This window comes from Parasteatoda tepidariorum, chromosome 6 (genome assembly GCF_982258835.1).
Source record: "Parasteatoda tepidariorum strain Cologne lab strain chromosome 6, Ptep-v5.0, whole genome shotgun sequence".
NCBI classification, from domain to species: Eukaryota; Metazoa; Arthropoda; class Arachnida; order Araneae; family Theridiidae; genus Parasteatoda; species Parasteatoda tepidariorum.
Window position 1 is genome coordinate 104,455,620 of NC_141760.1, and position 13,550 is coordinate 104,469,169.

At 30.5% G+C, this 13,550-nt stretch overlaps 1 protein-coding gene across 4 annotated transcripts in view; it reads left to right on the forward strand.

The window, feature by feature from the left end:
* The window catches only part of Lpin (phosphatidate phosphatase LPIN), a 61,969-nt gene that overhangs the window by 7,304 nt on the left and 41,115 nt on the right, over positions 1–13,550 (forward strand). Inside the window, exon 1 of one of the 4 annotated variants that reach the window (XM_043052534.3) lies at positions 13,136–13,400. The exons of 2 other annotated variants lie outside the window; for them this stretch is intronic. The gene's annotated coding sequence lies outside the window, so the exon portion shown is untranslated. Of the gene's footprint in view, positions 1–13,135; positions 13,401–13,550 lie in introns of those variants that run through there. One more of the 4 variants, XM_071178315.2, reaches the window with a different exon arrangement.

Genomic DNA, 13,550 nt, shown 5'->3' on the forward strand with positions numbered 1-13,550 from the left:
AAATTGCTTTAAGTGTAATAGAAATATTTTAACAGAAATTTTATTGATATCTGTTTAAAAAAAGTGTGTTTTATTTGTTTTTTCTTAATAAAGAAAATTAGGATTTTTGCTAATCTTTCTTTTGCTAATTCTTTTAAAAATATATTTTTCAGAAATAAATCCCCTGTTGTTTATAACATAAACATATCTTGTTCAATAAAACTATTGAACGAACTACTAGGAACACTACTATATTGGTTATATAGCTTATTGTTTACCAATGCTTCAGCTGATATAAAAGATTTTCAGCACATGTGCAATGAGTGATGGCACTTCTCTTTATCATTCAGTTATCACTTCATTTTCGATTAACAAAGTGATAAGAAAGGAACTTATCTCTTGATGAAGGTTTTTCTCAATTGAGATTGGGTTGTGTAACAATTTCCAATGAAAACAGTACGCATAAGCAGATACACATTTTACCTGAATTGTTTCTTTCAACACAAGTTACGTTGTTATCTTTTTGAAGAGGTGTTAATAATGCATAAGTGGACATCTGGAACTAAATATTGTCTATTTCCGATTAAAAAGCTTGTTTATCCAATTGCCTCTACAGCTGCAATAAGCTATGACATTTTGAAAATATAAATAAAAAAATTTCTCACCTTTCGCTAGTAGAGATTTATGCTTTACTTACAGTTGCGTTGTTGAGCGTATTAATAATAACAACACGAACATTTACTTGATATGCAACTTCACAAATGTAATATTTTATTTTACACTCAAAAATAATTTTTTTAAATTGTGAGATTGTCCCTTGCTTCATGTCAGAATTGCAGCGAGACAGCGATTTTTGTCGCAGAACGTTATAGAGTTCTTGCAAAAAGATTTTTCTTTTGAAAAGTTTTAAAAAAAATTTGCTTTTTCTACAGAAATTTACACGTAATATTTGAATCATGCATTTAGATAATCAGTTTTTGACGCGCTTAATTTACGCCGATAGTATATAAATTGATGTAATGTTTCGATTGTATTTTCGGCAGTCATTGATATTGATTTTCACATGAATATTAAATATCCCGATATATTTCAAACAATATGGAAAATTCGAATCGTGCATTTGTGTAATCACTTTTTAGGGCAATAATTCTATTTTTGGCAGTTATTGCTATTGATTTCTCCATAGTATTTAAATCCGATAATTTTTATACGATATTATTTATTACAACCCAATCTCGAAACGAAACATGCGTTTGAAAAGTCCGATTCACGTGATTTCGTCGTCCATCTTTTTTTCGGCAATTACTACTACGGATTTCATCATTTTTAATTGGTTTTTTTTATTGTGATGATTATTTACAAAATGCGAAGAAGGAAATAATTTGTGTGTTCCTCCCCCTCCAATAAAATGCGAGAATATCACTCATAATATTCGAATAAAAAATTATTCCATACTCAATTTTGAAAAAAATTTATAATTTTTTTTCTTTTTTTTGTAAACTCAGCTTCTTTGCTATTTTAAATTAGTAACATATGTGTCTGTTATTATTAAAAACATCTTGCAGAAAGATATTAGTGCTAGAGAGTTTTGTCGCAGATAGCTGGAAAAAAGTTTGCCTCAGGGGTCCCTTAATTTCAAAATTATCAACCGCCAACATAATCGCTGTTTTGAATGTTCAGTTAATAATTTTTAATAAAGGTTACAAAGGGTTATTGACAATTTTGGAGCAATTTAATATAAATACAGACCTAGCAGCCAATGAAAATGCTCAAAATGAAGATGACCTCAGAATTTCGGTTGCTACTCCAGAAACATATGAGGTGTCACATGAGGGTAGATCGACCAGAAAAAGGACTTACACTATCTTATGGACCTGGTGTTAATACATATGCATTATATTTATATCGATTATTGATCACATAACTTTAAATGCAATTTACTGGAAGCTATATTTATCTTGTTTCTCTAACTCGTATAATTTTCAGCCGATTCACTTCACATTTTGACACAATGTTTACAATGAATATAGTTTTCGTTGCACGAAGAGATTTTTTAATTGTGTTTACTGGTTTTGAGTAAACCATGAAAGTGCAGCTTATTCTGTCCTTTTTTTTTCTGTATTTTTTTTCCTCCAAAATATCGCCATTTTGTGGGGGAAGGTGATTTTTTTTTTTTTTTTTTAAAATCCTAGGTCCAACGAAAACTAACCATGTAGTTTAAAAAAAAATAATCAAAACAGAATCAAATTTGGATGATTTCTTTCAACTACGTCGAAACTAGTGAATTGAAAATATGTTTTCTTCCCTTGAAATAACATCACTGTTTACGAGCTTACATTTGCATGTGAAAGTGTGACCGAAATGATAAATTATCCATTATTCATAATGGCTAGCTTAAATATTAGTGACACTAAAAACGCAATTCTCGTTAACTCACAGTCGCATTTAAAATTGCGTCCTTTGACAGACACGCGAAGATTTGTACCCATCAAATTCAAAAAATTAGTTGTGTTAGAACCCTGTTCATATATTAAACTAACGTAAAAAATTTTGCCAAAAATTGCTACAAACTACTGTTTTTTTTTTTGCATCGCACTACTCACTACACTATTTTTTTTTAAAATAGCACACTACACTACAAACTACGAAAAATGTTGCGACTACAGTAGTTTCACTACTTGTAGTGAGCTATTTCCGACCACTGTTTTAAACGATAAAAAAAAAAGAAGGAAAAAAAAATTCACATTTTGCTAAACCCATTTTATGCCAAGCGTAGAAATTTTATAAAATATGGTTTAATTTTTATTGAAATATGCTTAAATTACATGCATTACAGCAGTGTCCCCCAACCTTTTTATCACCGCGGACCTGTCAACGTTCAATAATTTTACCGCGGCCCGCTGGGGGGTGGGGCGTTGATTGCTTACATTTTAGATTATTTTAATTTATTAATTATAATTTAATTGTATTTAAACATGCCATCAAAATAAAATACAGTTGCACCAAAATATAAATATAAAGTGAGTTAACATTTTAACTTACTAGAACCTTAAATCAATGAGAACCCTGAGCTTGTTTCTTTGCAATGAGACGGTTCCATCTGGGGGTAATCGGAGACAATGATACATTACAAACATTAAAAAATTTATGTCACTACCTTCGGGGGCCACTTTTTTTAAATAAATAAAATTTTAATGGAACACAGATATTTTTAATTTGGGGTTTAAACCTAGGAATTTAAATTCCGTTTCAATTGAATGGGCGGCCCGGTACCGGTCCGCATTACCGGTACTGCATTAGGGTACCTAAAAAAATGTTTCGGGCATGAAAAATGACTTTTTATTTAACATTCGAAAGTCCCAAGAAAGTCGTTTTTCCCTAAAAAGTCATTTTGACTGCTTTTTAATTTCAATTAGAAAAACAATGATGTATATAATGACACATTATCTTAGAATTTTGTGACTTTTTGTACAACACATATATATATTTTTTAGTGTTAATATTTACTAATAACTTGTTATATACATGTAAATAGTTTTCTAAAAATAATTTTAAACAAATTGTTTCAGAAATTAGTTATTCTTTCACAATTCAGTCATTTTGACTGCTTTTGGGCAATATAGGTATATACTTAGTTTCAGTCTTTCTAGTGTCAAGAAATAAAATGATGCATGCACGCATCATTAGCCAAATCCATGGACTAATCATTTAGTTGAACACGAGTTTGTTTGTTTTTTTATGAAATTTGTTTTACTTACAGATCTTGAAATTTTAATCCTTTTAAAAAGAAACACGCATTAAGCTTGAATAGAATAATTATACTTTTCAAAAAGTCGAATTTGTCAATAACCATTTCAAGTTAAACTTAGCGATTTCTTTAACAAAAAGTGTTAACTATGATTGAATTACCAATATTGTATAGATGTCTTCCGCACCCTTGACAGAGTAGCAGAAAAATAAAATTACTGAGAAACATGAGTCATAGTGTTTATAGAAATTTTTTTATTGAACTAGTACATTTGTGCACCTTTGGCCGATAATGGGTTAAAGTCTATCTTAATAGAATTTAGCTGATAATAACAATACAGAGATTTAACGGTGATGAAAAAAAATTTAATAAGGAATAATTTTAAATTACAACAAAAAGATATAAAAAAATTTTGTTGCACAGCATGCTTTTAAAATTTCTAATTTTAATTTTCCGTACCTGAACAAACTACTCGTTGAACAAAAAATTCCCAATGATAAGTACGCAGTTTAAATCCATTGGGTGAGATTTCAAATTATGAATAATAATTGCATACAAAGAACATAGTAAAGGTGTTCTTAATTTCCCCAGAAACAAATTTTATCATCTCGAGACAAATATTTCATAATATGTTATTTTATGACATCAGTCCAGACATTTTGTGAAAGGTCCGTTTTTGTAAAATTGTGAAAAAATTACTCGTAATTTGTGAATATAAAATAAACGTTAAGTCACATTCTTTCAACCAGGGTCCTGCTTTTGTTAATTTGTGCAAATAGGGTCCTGTTATTGCAAAAAACCTTTCCAATGAGTTTTTAAATTGTGAAGAGATACAAGATTATGCTCAACACTAAAATTTTAATCAAAAAAATTAAAAAATTTTAAAATAAGCGGCAAATACTGCAACTAAATTAGCGATGCAACATACAAATATTTGGTATTTAGCCTATACTGCTGAACGCAGAATATTCAATTCGGTAGAATAAAGGAAGAAGCGTCTGCTAAAGACAAAATTCAATTAAAATTAAATAAAAATTAATTTTAAAAAATTAAATTTTAAAAAATAGACAGCAATTGCTGCAACTAAATTAGCGATGCAACATACAAATATTTGGTATTTAGCCTATACTGCTGAACGCAGAATATTCAATTCGGTAGAATAAAGGAAGAAGCGTCTGCCGAAGACAAAACTTTGTTCGTGTACATATTTTTCTTTCCCCCCACCCCCTGTGAAAGATTTATTCGATTAACAAAACAATAATGAAGAAAAACAAATTTGTGAAAGGTCCGATTAAAAGAAAAATCATTTTCTGAAGGGTCCGTTTTTAAGTTAAAATATTTTGTGAAGGGTTCGTTTTTATGAAAAGATATTTTGTGAAGGGACCGTTAACGGACCCAAATTTCTTCTAAACCAGTGTTCCTTAACCTTTTTGATGCAATGGACCCCTTTTAAAAAATTTTAAGAAGTCTCGGGCCACCCCCCTGTGAAAAAAATAATTGCAAAAAACGTCAATTATTAGAAAACATTTAATTTTATTATTTTAATAGTATACAAACTTCTTAAAATTGAAATTTTTAATGTGAAGGTTGCTGCTGCTTTTCCTTACTTAACAAATTGAATTGGAGGATGGTTTTCAACAAAGCAAACGGGCATATCATGTTCAACATTCAATCGATTTCGATGTTATGTTTTTTATTGTCGCAAGTGTGGAAAATCCCGCTTCGCAAAGATACACTGTAGCAAACGGAATTATAGTTGCCATAACTCGCTTTACAAGTAATGGGTAGGCTTCCAAACGTTTTAAAAATTAGGAGTTGTCAGCGGACCCCCAAAATATAACTCACGGACCCCTTAGGGGTTCATGAACCACAGGTTAAGAAACCCTGTTCTAAACAGACCCCTGGATATGAATATTTTATAATGTAAAAAACATCTTACACGTGGAACGATTTAAAATAAGTTATAAGTAGGTACATAGAACTAAATGAAGAATTGTTTTTTTTTTTCGTAAAAGCGGGCGCAGCGTGTATTTAAAAAGGATTATGAAACGTTTGATTTTGGCGGGTTCACAACTGTAGTTTAATATTTTTGCTTACCAAACGAACTGATGCATATTTTTAATACAAATTTTGCATTCATTACTTTGTGCCTGAGGCTGAAAGTTAAGTTCTAAATCACTTAACGAATCTCTTTTTACCGTAATTCATAATAGTATATTAATGTAATTTGCACCAAAGAATAGCAATGGTAAAACGATTAATAAAGATCAGACACTGATTTAAATAACTCTATATTAAAATGTAACGTAGAAGTACGTTATTTTAGCAACAATTATAATAAAAACAATCCTCTTAAACTCTTTTTTTTTTTTTTTCAATTACTACTACAGTCAATTCGCTATAACTCGAATATTACTATAACTCGATTTTTTTATGAGCTCCCGACCCTTTTAGCTTCAATTTCATGTTAATTATTCTCGATTACTCGAAATTTTACTTCCTTTAACTCGATTTTTTTTTTTTTTTTTTTGATGTTTTAAAGCAAGAAAAAAAACCGAGGAGCTGATATCTTGCCCCTTGCAGCACACACACAATGTCTTTCGCACTCTTCATGGAGAAGCTAAAGCTGTCCCTCTTGAAGTATGTGAACAGTGGTTAAATGAAACGTTACCAAATTTACTTCGAGGATACAGTTAAAATAATGTTTTCAATATTGATGAAATGGGTTTATTTTTTAAATGTCTTCCAAATAAGACTATGATGTTTAAGGATGAAAACTGCTCAGTGGGTAAAATGAGCAAGGAACGTTTGACTGTCCTAGTTGGAGGAAATGCGTCTGGGACGGAGAAATTGCCCTTGTTTATCGGAAAAAACCGAAATCCCCGATGTTTCAGGAATGTAAAAACGTATCCTTTGGATTACAAGCCTAACAAAAAGTTTTGGATGACATCAGTTTTATTTGAAGACTATGTAAGAAAATGGGATCGGAAATTCTTCGCAAAAAAAAAAAGTGATACTCTTTATAGATAAATGCACAGCACATAATGATCTACCTAATTTGAAAGCAGTAAACTTGCAGTTTCTCCCGCCAAACACCACAGCAAAGTTGCAGCCGATGGACCAGGGTATCATAAAGTGCTTCAAACAGTCTTATCGTAAATGGCTTGTCAGAAAAATGATTAATAAGCATTAATTAAATAATCCGACAATATTTTGAAAGTCCAAAACCGAAACTAACGGTAAGTCGAACTTCCGATATGTCGAAGTTTTTCGTTAGTCCTATCAGATTCGAGTTATCGCGAATTCACTGTATTTGTTCAGACTGTCCCCATATCGCGTTCAAATTTTGAATCTTTAATAAAATACCTTTTATTCAAAATCTCAACTTAACTTAAATACATTTCTTTAAACTTGTTATGGATAACACTTGATGTTAATACAGTTTTTTTCAAAAAATAATTCATTCTTTAAATAGGGATGAGCGAAAAACGAAATGGAATTTTCTGATGGGATAAGCGTTAGTCATTGTTTTAAATGTCGTTACTATAAGCGATTTAGTTTTTCACATATTTTAAAGATAACATCAGTGATAATTTCTAACCTATTTGAACAAAAAAAATAGTTTTTTGCTCGCATTTAAATGTTTAATTATTTTATACTCGCTGTGTCAGATGAATCCAATGAAGAACATGACGTAGTAGCACGTGTGGTCCACGTCACAAATTTATACTTTTATAGTTGTTTGAGATCACGCGTCTTTTCTTTTTTTTTTAATTCCTTCTATTAGTTCACGCTCTCCCTATATCTTGTTCAAATCTCCAATCGGTAATAAAATACATTTTATTCATCCACTCAAATTCAATAACATTTTTTTTTAAACTTCTAGTGGATAACACTGAATGTTAATACAGTCTTATCAAATATTAATTAATTTTAGTTTTATATGGGAGAAAAATTTTTAATTATTTAATAAAAAATGACTAAAATAAAACTTTTTGTTGACCTAAGTAGGAATAGACTTTAAAAAACTTTTTTTTTATATATTGTTTTGTTATGAAACAAAAAGAGATAAGAGGGATTTCTTTCTGTTATATCCAACAATTTAATGCCTCCCAGAATCTACAACTTTTGCTCGCCACTCTGTACATAATATTGTATTTCCGTTATGATTTCTTTTTTTAACCAATATGTCTCTGCCATCTGAAAGTGATTGTTAGAACTTTTTTCTTTTATAACAGCAGCAACAAGAGAGACCTTGGATGGAGACGAGGCACTCTGCCAACGCACTTCCACAGCTTGTCAGTACATTCACCGTGACCGTCCCCTTGTTTTTCTCTTGTCGCCTTCTTTCTTATTTTTAATGCCAGCCAAATGCGTTTTCCTTTTTGTTTTCTCAAACATGTTGCGCAATACCGTCAATACAGAAACTGAACTATTTGTAACTCTAATTGACGAAATGACGCATCGTTTTTGTTATACTTAAAGGGTGACTTTGTTTAAGCTCCAGCGGATATTTAAAACTCTCTTCTTCTTTTATCACATGTCATAACATGTTGCTCTCATAGACTCTTATAACCGTTGTAAGAATTTTTTTGTTGTTGTTGTCCTTACATTCTTTATTTGAATCATCATTGATTTGCAGACGAAGGAAGCGAGGGGTCGAAAATTACCAAACAAAAACATGCTTACATTATCCCCTGTGGTACAAGTTTTTTGGGCTTTCTGCGACATATCTCTCTAGTACTAATATCTTTCTGCAAGATACTTTTAATAATAACAAATATACATGTTAAAGTAACCAAATCGTCAACTTAAAAAAAAAAAAAAAAAAAAAAAACAATTTTCGGATTTCTAATATGGGCAATATTCTCTCATTTTGTAGGGGGAGAAAGCACACTAATTATTTCTTTTTTCCCACTTTGCAAATCATCATCAGATTTTTAAACAGGGTGCGTAGTGTTTTTAAAAAGTGCTTAAAGGTGCTTATTTTCAATTTGCGTTTTTTAAAAGCTCCTTAAAGGTGCTTTTTTCATTGGGAAGTGGTTAATTTTCCCTTTACCATGCTGATACCAAAAAGACACTTCAGAGAATTATACAAAGAGACACTTTATATTGTTCTATTCAGCGTTTTCACAGTTAATTCAACCCCAATCTATTTCGGCGTACCGTCAGTTCGTAGTGTATGAAAACGCCATTCGTTTTACATGATTCAAAATGTCATGATTTTTGACAATTGTCAAAAACTATGCCAAAAGTTTTTTTTTTTGGCATAGCTGATAAAGCCGTCAATTGTCAAAAACTTGCCAACCCTGCCTAATTATGATATTTTTTTAAAGTGCTTAAAAATATTTTTTGAGTGCTTGAAAAATGCTCTAAAGGTGCTTATTTTTTGTTGAAAAATTTGACTGCGCACCCTGTTAAAAAAATTATTAAAAAAATCGTGAAATCCGTAGCAGTAACTACCGAAAAAAAGCTCGACGGCGAAATTACTCGAATCGGACTCTTCAAAAAGGGTTTACTAAATGCGTGTTTTTATTTCGATATTCAGTTCTATATTTTGAATGCGATAATAAATAATATCGCATTAAAAATATAGGATTTTAAAAACTACGTGAAAATTAAAAGTAAGAACTGGAAGAAAAAAAGCGAAAATTTCTGTCGAAGAGAATTTTTTTTACTTCATTATTCTTTATTTTTTTATTATTTTCTCAAATGAGATTAGAAAAATTAGATGCATTTTTTTTCCTCTAAGATGAGCGAGAAGGGAATCTTTTGAGAAAAGAAAAAAATCTTTCAAAAATTTTCACAAAAAAGAAAACCATTCTTCTTTTCTTTTTTTTTAAACTTACCAAAGGCAAAATCGTTCTGCAAGAACTCTATATCGTTCTGCGACAATATCGCCGTGCCTCCACTATTCTTCCGTGAAACGGCCCCGTGCAACTCCACTTTTTAATACTTCCAAAATCTCCCACTTTGCTTACAGCATGGTTTAAGAACTTTTCATTTCTCTAGTCCTTCACAAGTTTAAAAGATAATTCTGTTCCCCCCACCCCCCTCCAAATCAAATTCATTGCTATAAAATTATCGAAATGTGATAAAACATAGGAGAGAGCTCACGGTGTTGACGTAAAATATTCCCAATGGTAGGTAGATCATGGATTAGAATCCCCTTGCCAATCGGATTAACCAAGGAAATCTTTCGTGGTTTTCCTGTCCATGTAACTTTTAAGTTTCAGCAAAAGGTCTTCCACGAAACTTACTTTTTTTCAGATGTTTCATACAGAAGCTTCTTTGTCTTTTGTGTTCGTTTATAAATTACAAGGCAGCGGAGTTGTACATTGAGTCGTTAACCCAAAAAGCCTTTTATAAAATAAAATGAAACCTGGTAGGAGATGCTTTAGTGCTGGGCTTCTTAAACTTTTTAGTGTGGGGACCCCATATTATTTACAGTTTGTCTAAAGTAAGAACTCCCCTAGCCATTCGTCTGGACCTGCGGCGGTGACTATGGTAACGAGGTATAACTATTCCAAGTAGGGGTGTGGGGTCATTGTTTAGGACAGGTTTAAAGGGAATCTTTTGCCTCGGTCTACTGCGTTCGTTATGCGCTTCTCTTGTTTCCATGGCAGCAGACGACTTCAGATTTTGTAGCGGGAGGAGTTCTTACCGTGGACAAACTATACGAGAATTTTATAATACCCCATAAACATTTCTCAAATCGAACACACGTGTTGAGTGAAACTATCAGTTTCTTCACTTGTACTGTAATATTGTAGTTTTAGTTCATTATTTTACGCCATAATGTGAAAATTTCAAACTTAAAAATATAATTCTATAATAAAAATTGAATCCAATTACTCGGGTGTTGATTCAAACATTGACTATTATAGTCACGCAGCTAGGTCACCACTTCTAAATCCGAGATGTCATTGCGCTAATTTGTAATCTTGGTTAAATAGTCGACACCATAACACTTCTTCAATATTCTTTACATTTCATAGACACTTTTATTTTATGGTGCATAAATGTGTCGTAGAAAACGTTTACGGCAGTTGCAGAAATCGTTATTCAGCCTTCTTCGTATTAAAATCAATTTTTAGTTATTTGATAACTCCGCAAAAATACATTAATTCAAAATGGTTGACTGTAAAATTTGAAAGGCCAGTTTTCTAACGAGCGCCACCATGGTATTTTCAGATACATTGCGTATTGTTTGTGCGTAATTGTTTGAAATATCAAAATCAATAAAATTTTTGGTGACCCATGCTTCTAATTGGAGTTAAAGAAACCCTGGTCTTTTAAAACATTTTTTGATATATGTAGTTATATTTAGATCCAAGCAATAATTCATTATTTACTTAATATTTCAATTGCCTTTATGAAATTATATTTAAAGTAAAATGTCACAGAAGAGGAATAAATTTTTTTTTTTTTTTTTTTTTTAAACTATAATTTTTCTAACAATTATGTAAAGGAAATGCAATATTATTTTTCATTGCTCTTTTAAAATCGAGATAAAATAAATAAATTCTTTAATAAAGAAATTCTTTTTTTATAACAATATTTAAAAAAAAATTTTTTTTAGCTAGATTAGATTCATCTCCAAAACTACGAACATAAAACGTAATTTAAGATTATTAATTATAAAAAAATTATTATATGTATAAAAAAAGTCTAAAACTCAAAATGAAGTAGTCTTTTAATGTTTAATAACGTACATTATTGTCTGGGTTCCGCCGGAAGAATCTTGATTATTTAAAGATAAGCTTGATTAGTTGGAACCGCAGCTTCATTTTAATACGAATCAGCAGAAATGGTGCCAAAAACGGAATTTTTATTTTCAAGGCTTTGTTATTAACATTTGAGTTGAATCACTATCCTATTTGTCGACGATTTTATTTTGCATACATTTGTATAGATAAGCATTTATAAAGTATTTCTATGCAGTTTGAAATATACTTGCAAATAATAACGGTAATTTCAAATTTAAAAAAAGGACACTCACAGACAATTTTGTAAAAAAATTTTCTTAAGTTTTTAAATTCTTTCGCACCCGACTAACTGCCTATTTTTAGAGTAACGTAAAGCTTTTTTTTAATTATTGTATTAGTTTAATAATTTGAAATCACCACAACTTCATTTTTCTTCATTAATATTTTTCAAAGATATATTTTTTAAGGTTTTTCATTTATTCTTTTTATTTTGCCTTCTAAAAAATGTTTAAGTGGCTTAGTGGATTTTTTTTTTAAACAGAACTTCTCGTTTTTTAAAAAATGTATAATACGATCTGTCTGATTCTGTGCAATTTGACACTAACTATAAGGTATAAAAAAACACTCCGAAGTTACAAAAAAATACTAAAACACGCTTGTTGAAATCAAGCATTTTTCTAAAAGTTGTCTTACATACTAGTGCATTGATGTTTAATAATCGTAGTCACGCCACAAGTTCGCTACTGTAATTTAATATTTTTGCTTACCGAACGAACTTATGCCTATTTTAAATACAATTTTTGCATTCATCACTTTGTGCATAAATTTAGACGTTAAGTTCTAAATCATTTAACGAATATCTTTTACCTTAAATCATTATTGTAATTTGCACCAAAGAATAATAATGGTAAAACGATTTAATACAATCAGACACCGATTTAAGTAACTTCATATTAAACTGTAACGTTATTCTAACAACAATAGTGATAAAAACAATCCTCTTACACTCTTAGTTTAAAAAATAAACAAAATATGAAACTTAATAGTAACAGTACCGCTAAACACCTTTAAATTAAGGATGCAAACATATTTATAGGAAAACATTACCTTTATGAATATGCAATTTTATGCTGATGAAAACCAAACCAATAGTAAAATTAATGTGTGAAAACTGGATCCTACCATATGCTTTTCCGACCAATAAAAATGCTTAAGTTAATAAAAATAAAGGTTTTTTTTTAATTTTACTCCTGTAAAAAATTCAGAAGCTCGAGTTAAAATTTAAGATAAATAGTTCTGGAACACTTTCTCAATCAAAACCACCCCTTAGTTTTAAAAAAAGTTTTTTTTTCAATACTTTTTAATAGTTTTAGTATTATGACACCTTTCTGTTTCTATCACTTCCTCCCCCTCGCTCCTTAATGCACCCCGAAATCAAACCATTTTTGGTAAACTTAAAGAGTGGGAGGTTGCCCTATATTTTTTGCCATTACGTCTTGTTTTTTCTCTTTTTTTTTTTTTCTTTCTTTACGGTCGTCAAAATAATAATTATTAAATTAACTAACCCCTTCCCCTCCGCGTGATACTTTTTGTTTTTCATTCATGATAATGAGTGCTAATACATCATTCAAACCGCGCAGAGAAATTCTTGTATCACAATTTTGTTACTCAATGTTACAAGAACTTTTTACGCTACGCACTCTTTCGATGGCGCGATCAGGTGACGTCATATGGTAAGTCTTCTCTCTGGTTGGTGGAGGCCGAAGGTGTGTTTTCCTACCAGTATGACCTAAAAACGTGTGACAGAAAAATAAGTAGACTAAAAACACATTTGACAACCAGTTTTCGAGGCAAAAAAAAATGTTTTTTAAGTAGTTTTCTTACAGATGTTTTCGAGCTTTTAGTTTTTGAATGCATTGAATGAATATATGTGTTTTAGTATTATGTTTCAATATCAATTGGTGGTAAGTTTGATGTTTCTATGACACATATTTTATGTTATTTTATTACTTACTAAAAATAGTGTATGGAAATTCATTCAACTTATCATTGGAGGATTTGTTTGGGATATCTATTCCATTTTGTGACTATATAACTGATAGTTTTAAACGTTT